The 21,438-nt window shown below is 37.4% G+C and overlaps 1 long non-coding RNA gene across 5 annotated transcripts; it reads left to right on the plus strand.

The window, feature by feature from the left end:
- Window positions 1–10,559: 10,559 nt before the first annotated feature.
- LOC145092164 (uncharacterized) lies at window positions 10,560–12,961 on the plus strand. Of its 5 annotated transcripts, none has more exons than XR_013702442.1 (4): window positions 10,560–10,922; window positions 11,064–11,437; window positions 11,722–12,470; window positions 12,785–12,961. It is a non-coding gene; the product is annotated as an uncharacterized LOC145092164 (long non-coding RNA). The 5 variants fall into 5 exon arrangements; XR_013702441.1 differs by having other exon boundaries at window positions 10,561–10,922; window positions 12,788–12,961; XR_013702443.1 differs by having other exon boundaries at window positions 10,561–10,922; window positions 11,722–12,461; window positions 12,788–12,961.
- The last annotated feature ends 8,477 nt before the right edge of the window (window positions 12,962–21,438 follow it).

A 21,438-nucleotide genomic window follows, 5' to 3' on the forward strand; every position in this document is an offset into this window, starting at 1 on the left:
ACCCACCTAGGGCTAATATGTCAAATGGAAACCATAACCACTCAAAACGAAATCCATCTAAAAATCTGAAATCCCCAACCTGCCTATCCTTTAAACTGATAGCCAAGCTCAAACACAAAAGCTTGGTCCAACAACAAAATTGAACCGACTCATATCCAATCTGATACTCAGCTCATGACCCGAGATCCGCAAATCTACACGTGCATTACATCCCAATCCTTTCGATTTGCGACAACCCCTCCCTAAATCAAGATATAACGGTTCCCAACCATCGCTGAGACCACCAGTCTCGCACCTGGTCCGACCACCAGGTTCTTAAAGACTCAAATGGAAAGGCTACCCAAGCCTAAGAACCCCTATGCATCACATACTGACTAGTGAATGCTATGGTTCCCCGCAGTCTTACAATACTCTCTCACTGACTAGTGAATGCTACGGCTACCCGCAGTCTTACGACACTCCCTCACTCGCCATGGGCTCACTGATTACCCCCACTTGGATTCATCCACTCTCTCTTGAAACCCCGCAACCGCTAGATTACTGAACAATCCCACAATCTCATTATCAAGCCATCACCATACCGAGCTCATAGAACTCATACTCCGTGACCCAACATAAATAGGTGCTCACACCCACCTAGATTAAGCATTATTACTCCTGATGAAGATTATCTCATACAAAGCATCTTCCCTCAATACAAATCTACACCCTTGGGCAACCCTGTCTGGCGACAAATAGCTGATTGGTCCACATATGGAAGAGATATATAGTCATTTCGATGCTCCAGTTACCAGCAGAACAAACCTGAGTCTTATAATAATCCTACAATCCAACAATTCAGGGCATCATACTCGGGAACCACGATACACTATCGCTGAATCTCATGATAGCTTGTCATGACCACTGATCTTTAACTTACACAAATCGAAACCTTTAGAGCACTCTAACTTATTAATGAAGTACGAAAAAATTATCAATAACTGAGAATGCGTTGACGACAATCCAAAACCCCAATGTTTACTGATAAAAATCCATGCGAAACTACACATATCGACTCTGAAGTTGATTGACAAATCAACTGCTGCCCTTCCTGGAGTATAAATAGCAATCTATACATAAAATTGGCAAATCTCTCAATAATTGCAACTTGACCTCAATTACTCAACCGCCTTGAAACTCGAACATTGGCGAACCCTAAAGGAACACTGACCAAAATAAGATTTCTGACCAACGACTGCCTGCCGTGAAGACACTCATTCATTCCTAAGCACATACATCATGCATAATCTCGTTCTGCACCTCGCCTTGACCACATCTAGACCCAAGTCTCATGTACCCAGACCATAGATCCCTATAACCCAATCTTCTAAAGCCGCAGCTCGATCAGATCGATGATCCTTCCAACAAAATATCCACTTCTCCCCAACTTAGGGTTCAAACTACCGCCAATTGGTATTGCAAACATGCCAAACTCCAAACTGGCTCAACTAGATACATCATACCTAACCCTTGGAGGGTACAACATAACACATTATGATCTTCAACATAAAGACCAGTCAACTCCAGGCATTCTGAAACTCAGATGGAGACTTCGGAAACTTCCAACGTGACTGCCTCCAATCACCAAGGATCTCATACAGCTGTACAACCAGATATTTCGACAGTTCTAAAATAGCACCGACTCTTTATTTGGGAATAAATGGACTATTGCACACTTCATCTCTGAATTCTCAACCAGTACCCCATCGTAAGAATCGACATAGAAATAGGAGACCCCATTCTCACATTTGATACACAACAAAGACAATGAGGGTTATCAGTTCCAATACACTCCTTCTGATCACCTAAAACAATTTTCTAGAACACGTCTTACTAAAATCAGATAAGGAATAACCTTGTCCTCATCTGTCCCAGTCCCCACTGATGACTCTCTTACAACATAAGAAATACCTCACGGTAGACATACTACAAAAATCCTTTGGTGCAAATACCGAACTATATGCTACCCCACGGGGTTTACCTCCAAACTCTAAAACCAGAAGCTTGCTATCCCTTCCATCCCACACGAAAAACGGGAATAATATAATTCTCATCATAAAAAATGACATCACAAACCATCGGCCAATCACTCAACTCAGAATGCAATCCTCAACAGCGCATCACCTTCACCTCCGTTTTGAGTCTGCGACTCCAACTGGCACCTCACCGGTCAAATCCTTCGGGACCTAAACTCAATTTTCTCGCAAGGCCTACTCCATTCAAACCCGATCGACATGGCCCTCGGGCCCAACAATCACCAAGCTCATTCTCAGTCTGAACAACTGCTACCGGATAATCAATAAAGATGGAAACGCACTCTGTAATGAATCATGGCACCCAAACCATAATATATACCCTTAACCTGCTACTTAGAACCCCTAGAATTCTCCTTGATTCGAGTACGGATCCTCTACTTTCAGTAATACGGGCCCAATACTATCTTCCACATCTATCCATACTTTCCTCGAGAAGCATTCCTGATTTTCAAAGTAGCCACTCAACTCCACTATTGACCAATCCCATTCCACATGCTCGCTCCCCAACGAATACTCACTGCTAAACAGTGCACTCATTGGACTGAAATTACTCCCTAGGCTCTCCTAGGATCCCACACTTCTATGTAATCAGCCGCTGGAGAACTCCTCAGAATGTTAATTAGCTATTTCATGAATACAATCACATGCAACAAAGCTCAGATAATCCTTCAAGTAACAAACTCATCCCCACAATGGTTGGACTCAGACAAGAGCTGCGCAGCAGGGTCAAACCTGTCACTCTGAGATTATCCAACCTTTTTCACATGTAACTTGACATATTCAATTAATAACTAACTCATATCACTCATGAGTTCCACAAAGCACAAAGCAAGCAACATTCATGCATCGAACCACCTCCACCAGCACATAATGTCACTCTAGCATTCAACCCTAAGTGCTCTATCCACAACACAAAAGGAATCATTGAACTCAGGCAATCCTACCTCACAACTCCTAGAGATCTCTAATCATAGCCACGCAACACTACTAGCTCGCAAAACAGGCATAAAGGCATCTCTCCTAAGCAGGCACACTAGCATGCAATACTGAGCAGATTCCTAGCCCTAAATTAGCATGCAATTCCATCAGCTCATAATAATAACTCATCATAACACATAATCAAGTAAGGGTATCTTGGGAAATCACCGCTCTGGCTCTGGCTGATTGTACACACCGCTTTGGATCTGCTTTCAAAACTCTTTAATTTCCTTGGAAAATCATGTGATGAAAAATCACTTCTTTTGAAAACTTATCAACTCCTCAGTTTGAGTCCAGACATAACCGAGGGTGTCCCCGAATCCCTCAAACCAAGGCTCTGATACCAAATTGTAACACCTCAAATTTCAAGACAAAATTTTCATTTTTAATTCTCCAAATATTACTCATAAATTCAAGTCATCACATAAATTGTAAGTTTTTATCAAAACAATATCAGAGTATCCCAAAATCCTCAAATCTTAATAAGCTGGCGAATGTTTACAATCATGCCTTTACTTTTCTGAAATCTACAAAAGTACCTGAAACACATTTAAATCAACACTGTAAGCACAAATTTTAGTGAGTTCCATAAAACACCACATACAAAATCTTAATTAATAACCCATAACCCTCAAGTTTGAGTCAAGGTCAAACTTAGTCAAAAGTCAACGGTCAACATAAATCAAAGTCAACAAGTCAAGTTCAGGCTGAGTACGCCCATCATACTCAGCTCTACACATGGCGTACTCACCATCCAGAATTGGGACCCCATGTGAGTACACGCAGCGTACTCAAAGGTACGCCCGACGTACACGGTTAAAAGGCACTTTTCCATTAAGTGCTTAATCTCTTAATTCCTTTTATCCAACACTCATATCTAGTCCCACAACATCATTCTAAGTCATAAAGTTTCCACATTTATGACTTTCTAGGTCTAGAAAATGTCTAAAAGGCAAAACCTTAACTTATTACTCCATTAAGACATCATGACACTTTCATGGAAGGTATAGAAGGATCAAGATCACATTTTTATGGATCCTAAAATCTCCATAATGGATAAAGCTTCCAACTTTATCCATTATAATGGTCCAAACCACCAAGATCTAGCCTTTAAGCATCAAATGGGACTAGAGGTGCCTCTTTTTCAAATTAATCCATTAAGTCCAAGTCTCTAACCTTCATATCTGAATTACAATGATGTTTAGATGGATAAAGTTTCCAACTTTATCCATAACAATGTCACAAACTTTCAAGATCTAAACTTTATGCACTAAAATGACCAAAAACTCATAACACCCAAAAGTAGCTAGATCTAACAAATGCATGATCAAGATTCAAACTTTATACCTCTAAAAGATAGATCAGGGTGAACAAAGTCCAGATCTACAAGCTCCAAAGCAACCAAGACTTCTGCAAGAAGTTCCTTTTTCTCCAAGGTGCACCATGCATACTCCAAAGCACTCAAAAACACCTTCTTTTAGCTCATAAGGCTCAACTAGGGTTAGGGTTTCATGGAGAGGGTGTTGGAGGGGTGGAGGTTGAAAATGGAATGGGTTTGGGGGAGTTAAGGAACTTAAATAGGGCTCAAACCACGAAAATAGGGTTTGGGCACTAATTACATACACCTAGCATACTCCTGGTATGCTCAGCGTACCCAGGATTCTCTTAGTATGCCCATCGTGCACCTTTTTGTATGCCCAACGTACTCAGCTTGGCCCGGAACCACCCAAACATCAAATGGTCAGAACTTCTTCATTGTAACTTTGATTTTGATGTTCTTTATATCCACGGAAAGGTAACGAGAAGCCCTACACTTCTATCAACTTTATTTTTTTCTAAAACCTACTCGAATTCATATTAAAAATTCATGAAATTCCCTAACCAACGCCTTTACTAATACCCTTGGGCTCTAAAGCACAAACCAAACTCTTTTATCACACAACCGACCTTACCCACATCCAAAAGGGTCCAAACTTTTCTTCTTAAAAGCCTTAAAACCTTCTCATACCCGGATTACGACCCACGAGACTTAAATCACAGAACGATCTGAAATAGGATGTTACAGAAACAAATGAATATTTATGTTATGTCTATGAAAATGTTTTTATGGTTGTTACTATTTACATTTTAAAAGAAAATTTTGGTTGAAATATTGGGATAGTGAAACTAAGGCTTGAGAGATTTTTACAAAAAAAAAATTGAAAAATATTTTTTTACGAAAAAAAAGGAAAGATGTGATGCGTATAGTTAGTCAGAGTTTTAAAAGAAAAGTGATTCCCGTTATACACATATTTGTTTGATATGTTATTTATGTGATTGATAGTAATGCATGAATGTAGCTTAAGGATTTTGTTAGAATTTACATGCTAGATTGCCTGCTTAGTTGAGATGCCTTGTTGCCTTATGTGTTGGTTACTATGTGCTAATTGTAGTTTATGTTAATATCAATAAGTTGTTAAGTGAATGGTTTACGGTTGTATGCAGTTAGAATCTCATAAACTTGGAATTCTTGATTTTCCTTATTGCATGTTCCTTTTTTGGTTGGTGCCTTAGGGTTCGATCAGTTATTCGTCTGTCTATTTTACTCTTGACTTTGTACAACTGTGCATTCATAAGGCGACTCGTTGATATTGGTAGAGATTTTGTCTGACATGATAGCGGTGCAGTATCCTATAGAGTCTAGGAAGATTAGTACTATGTGCATTAGTATATATATATATATATATATATATATATATATATATATATGTGTGTGTGTGTGTGTGTGTGTGAGATAGGACGTCTAGTAGTGGCTGTAAGGTGAAACTTAGGACTTGAGCGAAATTCTAAAAACATGTATGGATATATGTGGAAGATAGTAGATGACCGTACTATCTGGATAACATGATACATACTCGGAGCATGAATGGTCACAAGGGTTCTGAGGAGCTGGTAAATAGTGAATTAATGGGGTGATAACACTATGTATATGTTGCAACCTCTTTCTATTTGTGTCCATAATATGGTAACCACTAGATAGGGAGGGGAGGTTCCGGAACAGGTCTGAGTAAGTCGAATTATATGATATGATTGATGTTACAAGCTGTACTTGATGTTACAGTGGAGATGTTTAGGGCTAGCTAGAGGAGTTAGTCAACCGAGGCCTAGGACTATCACTTATTGTGAGTTTTTTGTTTGTCAACCTCCCATGGTTGATGGGAAGAAGGATCTAATTGCCAGTATGCGATAAATAGGTGAGGTGGAGGGTGCCTTTCGCACCGATTTTCCCTGAGGAGGCATAGGTGAGGTACGTTGTGAACCTGTTACGCCATGTGGTGAAGGATTGGTGGGGCTGTATTATTCGGTCCATTTCTATAACCGAACTACAGCTCATGACTTAGGAGGATTTTAGGACGCGTTTTAGGAGTAATATGTTCCCCCCGGAAGAGATTGTGCGAGTGAACAGAAGTATTTGGCTCTCAAGTAGACTACTGAGTCGGTGACCAAGATCACTAACAAGTTTATGGAGAGGGCGATGTTTTTCCACGAGTGTGTTGCAAATCAGATGATAAAGATTCCCCTTTACTCCATTTAAGTAACTTCCTTGATTTTGAATATCATAGTATTTTAACGCCAATGACAATATTATATTACAATTAGATGTTTTCTTTTTTACATAAAAGAACCTATGAGGACTTTCATTGAGCACTACATCCATGAATTCCATCCAGAAATTGGAGAACATATGAACCGGGGAGTCTTTTATAAAACATAAACAAATAGAAGAATGATCAAGAATTTTAACAGACCTTAAATGGTAATGTATGAATGGATACTATTTCAGAATCTCAACAAAATCTCAATTGTACCCTTTTAGCATTAAAAAACATAATAGAATATAAAATCAAACGCATGTAAATCCTATACACAGCACATAATTGAATCTTTCAACTTCAACAGAAACAAGAAATAAAATATTGTAGGGAAAGATTGAAGAACATGCCTAGATGAATAGGAATTAAGGAAAAAGAGCAATAGCGGCAACGAAAACGTTAACAACATGGAAAATTAAGACAATTTTGATGAGTGAAACTGTTGATCCTTGAAGAGTAACCAAACCTATTAAAACTTACCAAAAAGATGTTGACAAAAGCATTTTAAACATAGTCGTCATCAAAACAATAAATCATTATATTCTTCAAAATTAAAGAAGTTGTAATCAAAATCAAATGAAAATGAAACAATTTTCCAAAAACATAACCTTGGTTGTATTCCAAGAACGATGGACATTGAAGGAAAGCTTCGTTAGAAGTCAATGAGGTAAGAACGGATAAAAACGACAGTAGCAGAAAGGTAGACATCATTGCAACAGTAGCATAAAGATAGACATCATTGCAACCGTTATGGAAAACCAATTGCAATTAGCATGGTGGTTTATCGCTTGGCGAGAAAAAAAGATGAAGATGAAGGAAAGGATTGAATGTGTGGGATTAAAAATTGGATAAGATTTGATTCGTGATTTACTTGGACTAAGTTGAGGAATTTTCTGATTTTGTGGGATTGATTAAAGATTTGATTAAATCTACAATTTAATTGATAAATGATTTTAAATTTAGATTTCCTAATTTACAGAGATAGATTTGTGTATATGTAATTTAAGTTGAAACCAAAAGTTGCAGGCTATAAGACTGAAAGACCTGTAGCATTAAAATAATTTTTTTATTAGAGAAGATATTAAAATAATAATAATAATTAGTAGTAGTTTTTTTCGTATATCCCCTGCTTTTGGGCTTAAACTGTGCACGCGACGTGGGCTTCTCCCCATTCCATTATATATATATATATATATATATATATATATATATATATATATATATATATATATATATATATATATATTAAAGTTGGGATTTTTTCCAAAATAGACCTTATATTTACACTTTTTTTCTATTTAAACCAAATGTTTTACTTTTTTCCTAAAAAGACCACATTTTTGGAGGATCTTTGTTATTTAGAAGAGATAACCGGTTGACTAAGTCAATAGCCGGTATCAAGTACGTATGTATATCATCCCCTCCATTATACGTCGCTTCTCTTCTTCTACACTTGTCGCTAGGTTTCATTGTTGCGATTCTAGATACACAAGTCCATATGCAAAACTAGGGCTTTTTCTGAAATTGCTCAAGAAGAAAGCCATGGCATCCAACAACGATGCCAAGAAGAAAACTAAGAAAAACAAAAAAAAAATACGCTGATTATGAAGATCCCGAAGATTAAATACTCGTATCAGACATGCCCATGAACTATGAGAGGGAAAAGGTAATAACTGTTTCATTCCAATCTGTTAAAGATCCTTTTCTTACCAAACTTTTTGAAGATGAATCTGAGTTTTTTGGTGAAAAAGATGAATATGTAGATGATTTAGTTCATCTAGAAGATGACGAGAATGACATTTTTGGTTCCAATTCAGTCCATGATCCCACCATAGAGTGGAATCTCATGGAACCAAAGGTTGGAGAGAAATATCAAAATTTTTCTCAATTGAAAAATTGTCTTATTAACTACGATGTGGCCCATGGGTATCCCCTAAGGTTTGAGAAACTTGTAAGTACTAGGTTAGTAGCTAGATGTGGTAGAGATACAGACAAAAAAAATGTGATTTTCGTTTGTATGCATCATGGATGAACACAGAAAGAACAATCCAAGTAAAGTCAATGAAAAAGAAGCACTCGTGTTCAAGAAAGTTTACTTTTGGACACCTTGTATCCCCTCAATGGATTGCTTCTCATCTTGTGAAGGAGATTATTTTCAACCCATCTATTAAACTTAAAGAACTGAGGGAACTCATTAGGACAAAATTCAAGATCACCCTATCTCTCAGTAAATGTAACAGGGCTAAACATAAGGCAATGGTGATGATTGAAGGGAAGGCTAGTGATTATTATGCTAGAATTTGGGACTATGCTGCAGAAATACAAAGATCCAACCCTGGTAGTACTGTGCAAGTGGGTGTAAACCTTAATCCTGATGGAAAACATTACTTCTATAGATTCTATGTATGCTTTCATGCATTGAAAACATGATGGATTGCTGGATGTAGGAGAGTCATAGGATTAGATGGGTGCTTTTTGAAAGGGCAAGTAAAGGGTCAACTCCTAACAGCTATAGGAAGGGATGCCAATAACCAAGTATATCCTATATGTTGGGCTGTGGTAGACATTGAGAACAAGCAAAACTGGAAATGGTTCTTGGAGCTTCTTAGTGAGGATGTTGGAGTACAAGAAGGTGGAGGTCTTACAGTTATATCAGACCAGCATAAGGTATATTGTTATTCTTGTTCCCTATGTCATAAATTTCAAAATTTTCTTGTCCATTTTTTCATAAAAAAAGTGTCAAATAACATTGTTATTCTTTTAGGGGCTACTTGAAGCAGTAAAGGAGGTCTTGCCAAATGCGGAGCATAGACAATGTGTTCGCCATATATACGCAAACTTTAAGAAGTCATATAAAGGAGAAGAGTACAAAGATTTGTTTTGGGCTGCTGCTGGTTGCACTGTCGAACCTGAATTCATATCTGTGATGGAGAGATTGAAGGCTATAGATGTGGGTGCATATGAATACTTAATGTCCCATAACCCGAGCTCATGGAGTCGTGCTTACTTTTGTCAAGGTAAGTATTTCATTTTCCTTTTTACTTAAATTTTTTCTTTATACTTTAAAATAGCACTTAACATTTGGTGTTTGCACTTAACATTTGTGGTTGGACGTTTTTGCCCTTGTTGATGTGCTAGATTGTGCTAGATTGAACAAAGGAATGAGCAATTCCAATGCAACCAAAGTGGATGAATTTGTAAATCAAAGTGGATAAGGTTGTTGTGATTTATGTAAAGCTGAAAACAAAAATCTGAAAATCTGAAATCTGAAAAACAGAAATTTGAAAATATAAATCTGAAAACAACAATCTGAAAATCTGAAATCTGAAAACAACAATTTGAAAATCTGAAATTTGAAAACAGCAATCTAAAAATCTGAAATCTGAAAATATAAATCTGAAATCAGCAATCTGAAAATTTAAAATCTGAAATCTGAAAATATAAATCTGAAAACAGCAATTTGAAAATCTGAAAACAACAATTTGAAGTTTGAAATCTGAAAACAGAATTTTGAAATCTGAAGAACATAAATCTGAAAAACAAGTATGCTTATTTTTTTAACAGATAGAGCATGTGAATATCATTATAACATATTCGAGTTTGAGTTTCATAGCTTTCAACAAATAAAAAATTGTTCGTAATTAAGAGTCTAATAACTTTTAAAGATCAAAACTAGCTCAACATGTTTGATAATGTTCACAATCGAAAAGATTCTTAACTATTATAATTTATAGAAAATAAATTGTGCAGTTCTTAAATAAACAATCGTTTGTTATCGACAATCATTTTTATACAGAAGGATAAAATGGTATTTACTAAAAACAAGTATGTTTATTTTTTTAACAATAGAGCATGTGAGGCCTTTGAGAACGGTGTTAGTGAAATCCTTGTTGGTTGTAAGTTTGTAACCCCCACCCCTCCACCGCCTAATACAGTTCCCGTTTAATTTCTACTCATTGTTACAGAACCGTCTTCGTTTCCCCCTCCTCGAAGCTTCTTCTACCTCTGCTTCCTCACCGTCTTTTAGATATTAGTTCCCACCGGTTATCTTAGTTTTCTCCACACCGCCGCTTCAATCCATTCTTCCAGTATAAAAAAAAGCGACCGTCTACCTCTCCATAACCAGCGAACTCAATGTCACGTTTTCTGTCTGCTTCCGTGATCATGTCTACACGTATTGCAACAAACACATATCTAGAAATTGGCTAACAGTCGAAGAAGACGATGATGTCGGAGAGTAAGCGTTGTTCGCCAATTTTTCTTTCGTCGCTGTTTCCCTCTTCTTTTCCCTTCTTCATCGAACCTTTTGGTTTTCTGATTAACTTCTCCTCTACTGAAACCCTAATTTTTTTTTTTTTATTGTTGATTTATGGTACAGATGCCAGAATATAAGAATGATGGGGAGGAGTGAGGTCATGAGGGGAATTTGATGGAGCTTAACCTGGAACGACCTGATTATGCATATACAAATATTAGAAGCTATATCATTTCAAGAAGGAGATATTGAAAGGAGAAGAAGCGATCGACTTCATTCGATTGATCTCTTCCAGTCATCCAGATACTAATCGACATGCTTTTTAGTGATACATCTTTGGGTTGTGTGAAGAATTTCTATCGTTGACGGAAGGATCGATTGCGATGCTTTCTCTGGCAGATTCCCTCTTTCCATTCCCGACTCCCACTTCTCGCCTCTTTCTTAACCACCGCTTTTGGTGGGATTCCGACGCCGTTTCGATCTGCCAATCGCCGCCGGTAACCATCTCTTTCTTCGCCGTTCTTTCAGGAAATCCTCCATTTTCTTCGAAACTTTTTGGTTACTAAATATGATTTGCGTTGTGTGTAAGTGTGTTCGACATTTTGTACGTATCAACCAATAATTTGTAGAGGAAAATCCATATATCAAATACATACACCTCTAATATAGTTACAGAAAGAGAAACGTATATTACAGAAATAAAGTCTCTAGAATTTATAGCATTGAAAATTTTCTATGTCATTGAAATCAGAAATTTTATTATACACATGCATATATACAGGGACAGAGAAAGCGATCTCTGATATAATTTGAATCTAGCAAGAAAAATTGATCAATATCACTGAGCTTTTCCAGAAATTTTGGCATTTGGGAATTCAGATCATTTAAGAGATATCTGAAGAAACCGATTGTAAGTTAATTGTTCTCTTTCAATTCATTACAGTTTAATAGAACAGGTCTCCAATTACACATGAAATTTAATTATGCCGTACCCAGTTGATATTGAGTTTTGAAGTTGAGTTTCACAATGTATCCCAACTGCTTGATGAAATGCTTGAACCAGATTCTTCTTTACTATATTTTTCCATGCTTACTACAGGTAAAGGATATAAATATTGTTTATGTTTGTCCAAATTGATATGCTTTTCATTGTAGATTGAAAGTTTTTGTGGTATTCTTGACAACCTGTTCAAGGTTTGTGGAAGTTGATGATGACTACATTCAAGATGATTTCAACCTCTTTGGGTTAAGCATTCAAGTTCCTTATTTTGATTTTGCACTTGATCTAATCTTAGATGCAGAATCTTCTAATGGTAAGTTGCATTCTTTTTTCTGAATGTTAGATATGTGATTTTATTGCTTTGTATGTAGGTCATTACTTCGAGATTGCAGGAGTTGGGCCAACTCTAAGCCGAGGGACCAAATTTGACAAATCGTGAAACTGTGGTGGTCATAATATGATGTGCAATTGGCAGATTTTTTATCTATATCAAATCCGGAATCAAACAACTGAACTGAAATGTAAGAATGGTAAGGTACATTTATAGTACAGACAGCAATCAGTTGATCTGGATATATATATTTAAATGGATTTAAGAGTTCCAATTTAACAAAATGTGTTGGGTAAATAAGTTAATATTTGGTTTATCCGTTCATTGAGTCAACGGATATATTTAGTAACATTTTAAGTGAAATTCCATTTATGTATTTAACTATTACTGGAATCCATTACTCATCTCCAATAATTTTACAATTTTATATTTTATTGAAGCCATATCAAAGCACATTATATAGTTATTTCCTACTAATGCAGCACTTTTCGTTTATTGGTGTCTCAAAATTAGCAGCAATAACAACCACTTTGGAACAGGGAAAGGTGGACCTTCACGTTTCCCCTAATAGATGATGTTGTGACTAAAATGCACCTGCCAAAAATCCGTTGGGTGATTCATTGATCCAAATTTGAAAATCTTCTACTAATACTTATTATTTTATCTATAATCGCAAATCGTAACCCACAATTGCATTGTACTTGCACTTTTTTTAACTGATAAAAACAATGTATTGTCATACTCATTAATGACTCTAATTGAGATTGCAATAACCATAACAAAAAAAAAAAAAAAATTGAAGGCTTCCGACCCCCGCAAAGCGGGGGACACTTCTCTAGTGTATATGAAGTTCTATTTTTTTAGCCGACTAAAATCATCGGCTTTTAGCCCAAGAACCGAAAAACCTAATGGGTCATCTCCCTGACCTGACTTCTGTAGTTTCTTGTTTCCTAACTTCTTAGACTTTCTGATTCCTAATTCTTGCTAAATAATTTTTTAAATATTATACTCTATCTCTCTACCAAAAAAACACTTCTTTCAATTCAATATAATGATCCAATGCAAAAACATGGTTACATCTCTGTTTAAAACCTGAAAATCACAAATAAATTTCAATTCGATTGAGTACGTCGGGTTTATCAAAATCTGAGCAAAGACATAATCAATTACTTATATTATAACAAAATCGAAGTTTCAAAAAGGGTTTACATGCAATTCAACGTATTGTCCTTGATTACAACCCCTTCCTCTTCTTAAATTTCTAGGGTTTCTAATAGTTTTGGAATTTTATCCCAATCGTGTATGTGATGCATTTTATCGTTAAAATTACACTCCAAAATTATCATCCACGAGTGACTATTTTATTGTTTAATGTGTAACATAATATTACGTGACATCCCCAAAATTTTCGGCCAGAAAAGACCGATTTAATTTATGCTTTTAAAATAAAATCAGAGTAATTTTTTAAAAGATGTTGCGGAATTTGTCCCCAAAACAAAACATGATAAAAAGTGATCAAAATATTTCTAAAAGAAATATGTATTTTCATTATATATCAAAACCTCGGGTTGACATGTTCCGATATAGACCAAAAGCATAAACAGTATATCATAAGCCTTACAACAGTTATTTACAACCATTGACCTATAATCCAAAAATCCATCTTCATCATCCAAACTATGCTCTGGGTCCACTACCTCTAATATAAAAACCTGAGTGGGTTTGGCTTGGGAGCTTGGTGAACATATAGGGTTTTTCAACCCACAAAAAATAATAAATTTATTAATTTCATCGACCAACAATAAATTTATTAATTTCATCAACCAACAATAACCCTGATTACCTGTTTCCGTTATCTTCACTTTACGTCCCTAAACACCTATCACAAGGGACCTAGCCTAAGGATCATCATCGGGATGGACACTACTGCTAAGGGGATTTCTCAGCCATACATGTCCTAAGGCAACCTTGAGAGGGATGGGGTACACCAATGAACTTATAGTTCACTAACACCTACAGGTTGCGAACCTGCTAGCATTCCATTGGATTGTCTAGAAAGGTCCGTGGTCGTCATCTATACTCCGCTAGATGACTACAACAACAACTATTTCATCTACACATGTTATACCCAACATATTTGTAGATAAAAATACATATACAGTTTAAATCATTTTAAAACTTATATAAAACATTCATTCAACACCCGTCTCAAATAAATAAACAATAAATATACACATAACACGTATTTTGTAGAAAATACTTCGTATCTATGTGTAAGATGAAAGTAACTACACACTCACATGATTTAACGATAATCGGGAAGCACTTTGTTTCTTAAAACGATCGTTTCCGATGAAACCGGGACCTTTAATGAGAACTGGGCCTTGCGAGTGTTGAGCTTCAAATCAAAAAGATAAATTTCTCGGGGTCTTCGGGCACTTGGGGACGATCTTCGGGTGTTAGGTATGACCCGGGGGCTTCGGGAGATGCAAAATAGCTTGAAAGAAGGTGTATGGTGTAAAAAGTGTGAAATTTACAAACAAACCGGGAGGGTTCGCACATCCCTTTATATAGGGCGAGGCTTCGGCCAAAGGGGGAAAGGAGAAGACACCGATCGACACGGGTCCGAGCTCGGATGCGCCACAGTTAGACACGCGACAACTTAGGACTACACCTTGCTTCGTTCGAATCAGCAGGCGGACACGGGGCGGGCTCGCATGCGAGGCGACGCGACTGATTCCGAGCGATGCATGCGAAATTTGTCGGATTTTGTGCCCCGAACTTCAAAAATACCTAACTTTTGCATCCGAGCTCCGTTTTCAACATTCTTTATATGCACACGTAGGTGAGATTATACTCTACAACTTTTGTTTAGACTTCGTCAACTAATTTTTACTTTACTTTTAATATTATTATTTTTAACAGACTGGGATAGAAAAATCCGTTAAAAATTCATAACTTCTTCATCCGACGTCCGTTTTCGTCTGTGTTTTTATCGTTGTACTACTATTGAAGAGACCTTCGACTCTCATTTAGGCCGTGTCGGCTAAAACTCACTCGATCTAAAATTCGAGTTTCTAGCTGTCTACTACTAAGCTGAAACTTAGAAAAATCATATCTTCCTCATATGAAGCCAGATTTGTGCATTCTTTTTATGAAAATTCTCGGTTTAAAGAATACTAAGACTTTCATTTAGATCATTAATGCTAAAAATCACTTTATCATAAATTCACTTTTTACGTCACACAACGTCATGCCGGTTCTATCGCGAAACTTCGACAGGTCATAACTTCTTCATTATAACTCGGATCTCGGTATTCTTTATATCTCCGGAATCCTTATTTCAACCGCTGCAACTTTCTTCATAGATATCGGCTTTATCTAACATTTATTTTCGACGTTTATTTTTATCCTTAACTCATTAAATTATAATAATTAAGCATAAAAAACATAATAATTAAATAATACATCTTTATTATTTCAAAATAAGTTACAAAGGTTGGCCTACACTATTACATCATCATTAGTGTCTAGCCTAGAAACACGGGCGTTACAATTCTCTCCCCCTTAGGATGATTCCGTCCCCGGAATCAGACATCAGCAAACAAATGCGGATAGTAACTCATCATGTCACTCTCCGTTTCCCAGGTGAGATTTGGACCATTCATATGTTTCCATCGCACAAGCACTAAATCGAACATCTTGCGTCACAACTTCCTAGTCTTACGGTCAACGATTGCTTCTAGTTCTTCGATTAACCTCTTGCTTTCATCCAACCTTAATTATGAAGTTGGAATTATGTCAGGAACATCTCCCGTGAACTTTCTCAAATAACACACATGGAAAGTGTTATGAATACCATCTAGTTCTTCTGGTAATTCTAGTTTGCAAGCTTGGTTCCCAATCCTCTGAAAGAACTTTAAACGGTCCAATAAACCTTAGGCTTAATTTTCCTTTTTTACCAAATCTTATAAGTCCTTTCCACAACGAGACTTTAAGTAAACCCGAATCTCCAACTTCGAATGTTAGCGGTTGTCTTTTCTTGTCAGCATAGCTCTTTTGACGATCCTGAGCTGCTAACATTCTTTCCCTAATCACTTTCAACTTTTCAGCAGTCTGATGAACTATCTCGGGTCCCATAAACCGCTTTTCCCTAGCTTCAAGCCAACATGAAGACGTTCGACACTTTTGTCTATACAAATCCTGATACGGTGCCATCTTGATGCTCGAATGAAAACTATTATTGTAGGAAAATTCTACTAAAGGTAATTGTTCATCCCAGTTACCTTGGGATTCCAGGATACATGATCGTAGCATATCCTCCAATGTTTGAATCGTTCGTTCACTCTGACCATCAGTTTGCGGATGGTAGGCTGTACTTAGGCACAATTTCGTACCCAATTCCTCTTGTAGACTTCTCCAAAACCGCGACGTGAAACGACTATCACGATCTGATACAATCGTTAAAGGAACACCGTGAACTTTTAGTATCTCTTTCACATAAACGTTTGCAAGCTTTTCTATAGACCATTTCTCATTGTCTGCTATGAAATGTGCACTTTTTGTAAATTGATCGACGAACACCCAAATGATGTCGTGGCCGCTTTTTGTTCTAGGCAGTTTAGTCACAAAATCCATGGTGATGTCTTCCCATTTACCCATGGGTATAGGTAAAGGTTCTAAACTCCCATACGGTTTCTAATTTTGTGCCTTAAACCTCACACATGTTACACATTCGGTTACATACTTTGCAACATCGAGCTTCATCGTCGGCCATCGGTAGTAGGGTTTCAGATCCCTATACTTTTTTGTGCTGCCGGGATGAATCGAGTACATGGTCTTTTGAGCTTCTTCCACCAGAATGTCTCTTAATCCTCCTGTCTTAGGTACCCAAATCCTATCTTGGAATACCTTCAACCCTTGGTTGTTTGTACCAACCACTAACGTTTTGCCCAAACGTTCTTCCTTTCGGTCATTTTTCTCTGAAGCTTCCTCCTGAGCTTTCTTTATACTTTCCATAATTGTCAAGACAACTTCAATTCTAAATTCTCTTGCCCTTTTCTTGTCAAGGTTTACCTTCCGACTGAGAGCATTAGTGACAACATTTGCTTTACCAGGGTGGTAAAGTATCTCACAGTCATAGTCCTTGAGTAACTCTAGCCAGATTCGTTGCCTCATGTACAATTCTTTCTGATTAAAGAGATATTGAAGACTCTTATGATCAGTGAAAAGTTTGCATTTTGTGCCATAGAGGTAATGCCTCCATATCTTTAGGGCAAATACTACCACTGCCAACTCCAGATCATGAGTGGGGTAGTTCTTTTCATGCTATTTCAATTGTCTCGATGCATATGCTATCACCTTATCCTTTTGGGTCAGAACACAACCTAACCCAACTCCATATGCATCACTATAAACTGCAAAGTCTTCAATTCCTTCGGACAAAGAAAGAATCGGTGCTTCACATAATTTCTTCTGTAACTTCTCAAAGGCTTCCTTATGCTTTTCACTCCAAGTATAAGTAGCTCATTTGTGGGTCAAAGCTATCAATGGAGCAACTATCAAAGAAAAGCCTTGGATAAATCTTCGATAATATCAAGCTAATCCTAGAAAGCTTCGGATCTCCATAGGACTCTTTGGTTGTTACCACTTTGTTATGGCTTCAATCTTAGCTGGACCAACCATAGTCCCTTCTTGGTTAACCACATGACCAGAAAATTGGACTTCTTGAATCCAAAAATCACATTTGGAGTACTTCGCATACAAATTCTCCTTCTTTAATACTTCTAACACTTCTCGCAAGTATTTTCCATGCTCCTCCTGGCTTTTTTAGTAAATCAGAATGTCATCTATGAACACTATCACAAATTTATCAAGGAATGGTTTGCAAACCCTATTCATCAAATCCATGAAGGTTGCTGGAGCATTGGTTAGTCCAAATGACATAACCAAAAACTCGTAGTGTCCATATCTTGTTCTGAACGTTGTCTTCTCAATATCCTGCTCTCTTACCTTTAGCTGATGATATCCTGACCTATGATCAATCTTCGAGAAATAACTCGAAGCTTGCAACTGATCGAAGAGGTCATCAATCCTTGGCAATGGGTATTTGTTATTTATTGTTTCCTTGTCCAGCTCTCTGTAATCTATGCACACTCTTATGCTCCCATCTTTCTTCTTCACGAATAACACTGGAGCTCCCCAGGGTGATGAACTAGGTCTAATGAAATCGTTGTCCAATAATTCTTCAAGTTGTCTCATAAGCTCCTTCATCTCTGTCGGTGCTAATCGATATGGGGCTTTTGTTATTGGTGTTGTTCCTGGTAACAAGTATATTATAAACTCCACTTGTTTATTAGGGAGCAATCCAGGAAGATTTTTGGGAAAAGCTTCTGGATATTGACACACCACTGGTATGCTTTGCATATCCTTTTTCTCCGTCTTAGCATCGATCATTAATGCCAAGTATGAGGTGTATCCTTTAGATAAATATTTTCTAGCTTTCATTAGGGAAATGATTCCATATTTTAATTTGTGTTTATCTCTGTATACCATAAATGACTCCTTTCCCGGTGGATTTACCCTTACTATATTTTTTTTGCACAATATTTCGGCATCATTGGCGCTAAGCCAATCCATCCCCAGAACAATGTCGAAACCATTTAACTCGATGGGTAACAGCTTCCCTTGGAATTTGTTTCCATTCAGGTCGATGACAATGTTCTTAATATAATTGCTAACAGGTATGAAATTGCCACTAGCAAATTCTACAATTAGGGCATCATCTAGCTTTTCTATAGGCAATGCTAGCCTTTCACCAAATTTATGTGATATAAAGGAGTAATTTGCTCCGGAATCAAACAGTAAATTGGCAGGCAATCCATTTACTAGAAAGGCACCTGAAGCGACATCTGTTGCATCCTTTGCGACTTCCAATGTCATTTGGAAAGCTCTGGCTTTTGGCTTTGGTGGCAGATTGGGCTTCGCTGCCTCTTTCTTCTTCGGCAGTCCCTCAAAATGTTTCCTTCTTCATTGCACCAATAACATACTTTCTTATTGAAGGTGCATTCATTGACATAATGCCCATGCTTTCCATATTTGTAACAAGTGACTTCCTCGCTGCATTTCCAAGCATGTTTCTTCTTACACTTGTCACACCATTTCGCTTTGGCTCCTCCTCCTAATTTCCTCGAACCGTACTTCGAGAACTTGTTGTGCTTGTTGGAACCTGAAGTTCCTTCAAACTTTCTCTTTTCGCCAACTTCAACCTTGTTAGCAGCTCTCCACTTAATCATATCTTCAACAGACTTAGCAGCCCAAATAGCTGCCTCCAAAGTAAGTGCCTGACGTATTGGCACCACATACTCCCATGGAAGTCCCTTTGCGTACATGTCGATTTTCATCTGCTTGTCTGGTACAATATGCAAAGCAAACTCCATTTTGTCTGTGAAGTTATTAGTGTATTCCTCGATGGTCATACTTCCCTTCTTTAATGTCAGAAATTGGTTTTCCAACTCAAGTAGATTTTGGGCTGAGCAGTACTTGCGCTTGAAATGCACCAAGAACTCTGCCTAAGTCAGTTGCAGTGGCCCATTAGGGCTTAGGGTCTTCCCCAGAGTGTTCCAGCAGCGAACAACGCAACCTCTAAACTGAAGCACTGCAAATATAGTTTGTAACTTGCCTTGACAACCACATGTCATGAAGGCCAATTCCATTTCTGAGATCCAATCCATTACTCCGACGGGATCTTCTTTTCCAGTGAAAGTTGATGGCTTGCATGTCATAAAATATTTGTACTTACATTCATTTCTCTCTACTCCTTCCTCTTGATTATTCCTCCTATCCACAAGTGGTTCAGTCTGACCAACAAATCTACTGTAATTTTCCTCCTCTGATTGACCGTCATTTACTTCCGGTTGTTCAACAGGTATTGAAGGTTTCACTCCTTTTTTTCAAAAAAAAATTTATCTCATTTCCTCCATTTGTTCAGCTATCATGGCTCGCACTCCATTCATTGTGATTGGTTCTGGTGCAGCTTCTGTTATTGACACCTGCTCCATCACTTGGGGTTGAGGTTGCTGATTTCTGTTTGCATTTCCAGTTCCACTTCGTGTTCTTGCCATTATAATCTATACACCAAATAAGGTGAATTCAGATCTTCATCACTTCGAAACATTACATGCTAGATCTAATATTGTAGTCGTACGCTTAGAATCCTGAACACATAAGGTTTCCAGATCCGGTCGGCAACAGACCATAGATCCGAACAAATAATGGCATATATGGCAAACATATAGCATTTAGCACATAAAAGTATTTTAGGCATATTTCCTAAAATATACTAGTGCTCGTGTCTAAATATGGTAGACACGCATCTCACAATCATCACTTAGCATTCTAAGTTTAAGTCTACAAATCCTACAAATTCCTAGTTCGCTTAAACTAACGCTCTGATACCAACTGTGACATCCCTAAATTTCTCGGCCAGAAAAGACCGATTTAATTTATGCTTTTAAAATAAAATCAGAGTAATCTTTTAAAAGATGTTGCTGAATTTGTCCCCAAAACAAAACATGATAAAATTTATCAAAACATTTCTTAAAGAAATATTTATTTTCATTATATATCAAAACCTCGGGATGCCATGTTCCAATACAAACCAAAAGCATAAACAGTACATCATAAGCCTTACAACAGTTATTTACAACTACTGGCCTATAATCCAAAAATCCCTCTTCATCATCCAAACTATGCTCTGGGTCCACTACCTTTAATATAAAAAGTTGGGTGGGTCTGGCTTAGGAGCCTGGTGAGCATATAGGGTTTTCAACCCACAAAAAAATAATAAATTTATTAATTTCATCGACCAACAATAAATTTATTAATTTCATCCACCAACAATAATCTTGATTACCCGTTCCCGTTATCCTCACTCTACGTCCCTAAACACCTATCACAAGGGACCTAGCATAAGGATCATCATCGGGATGGACACTACTACTAAGGGGATTCCTCAGCCATACATGTCCTTAAGGCAACCTTAAGGGGGATGAAGTACACTAATGAACATATAGTTCATCAACACCTACAGGTTGCGAACCTGCTAGCGTTCCACTAGACTATCTAGAAAGGTCCGTGGTCGTCATCTATACTCCGCTAGATGACTA

The sequence above is a fragment of the Lactuca serriola genome, chromosome 1, assembly GCF_051521515.1.
Source record: "Lactuca serriola cultivar US96UC23 chromosome 1, Lser_US96UC23_V15, whole genome shotgun sequence".
Lineage (NCBI taxonomy): Eukaryota > Viridiplantae > Streptophyta > Magnoliopsida > Asterales > Asteraceae > Lactuca > Lactuca serriola.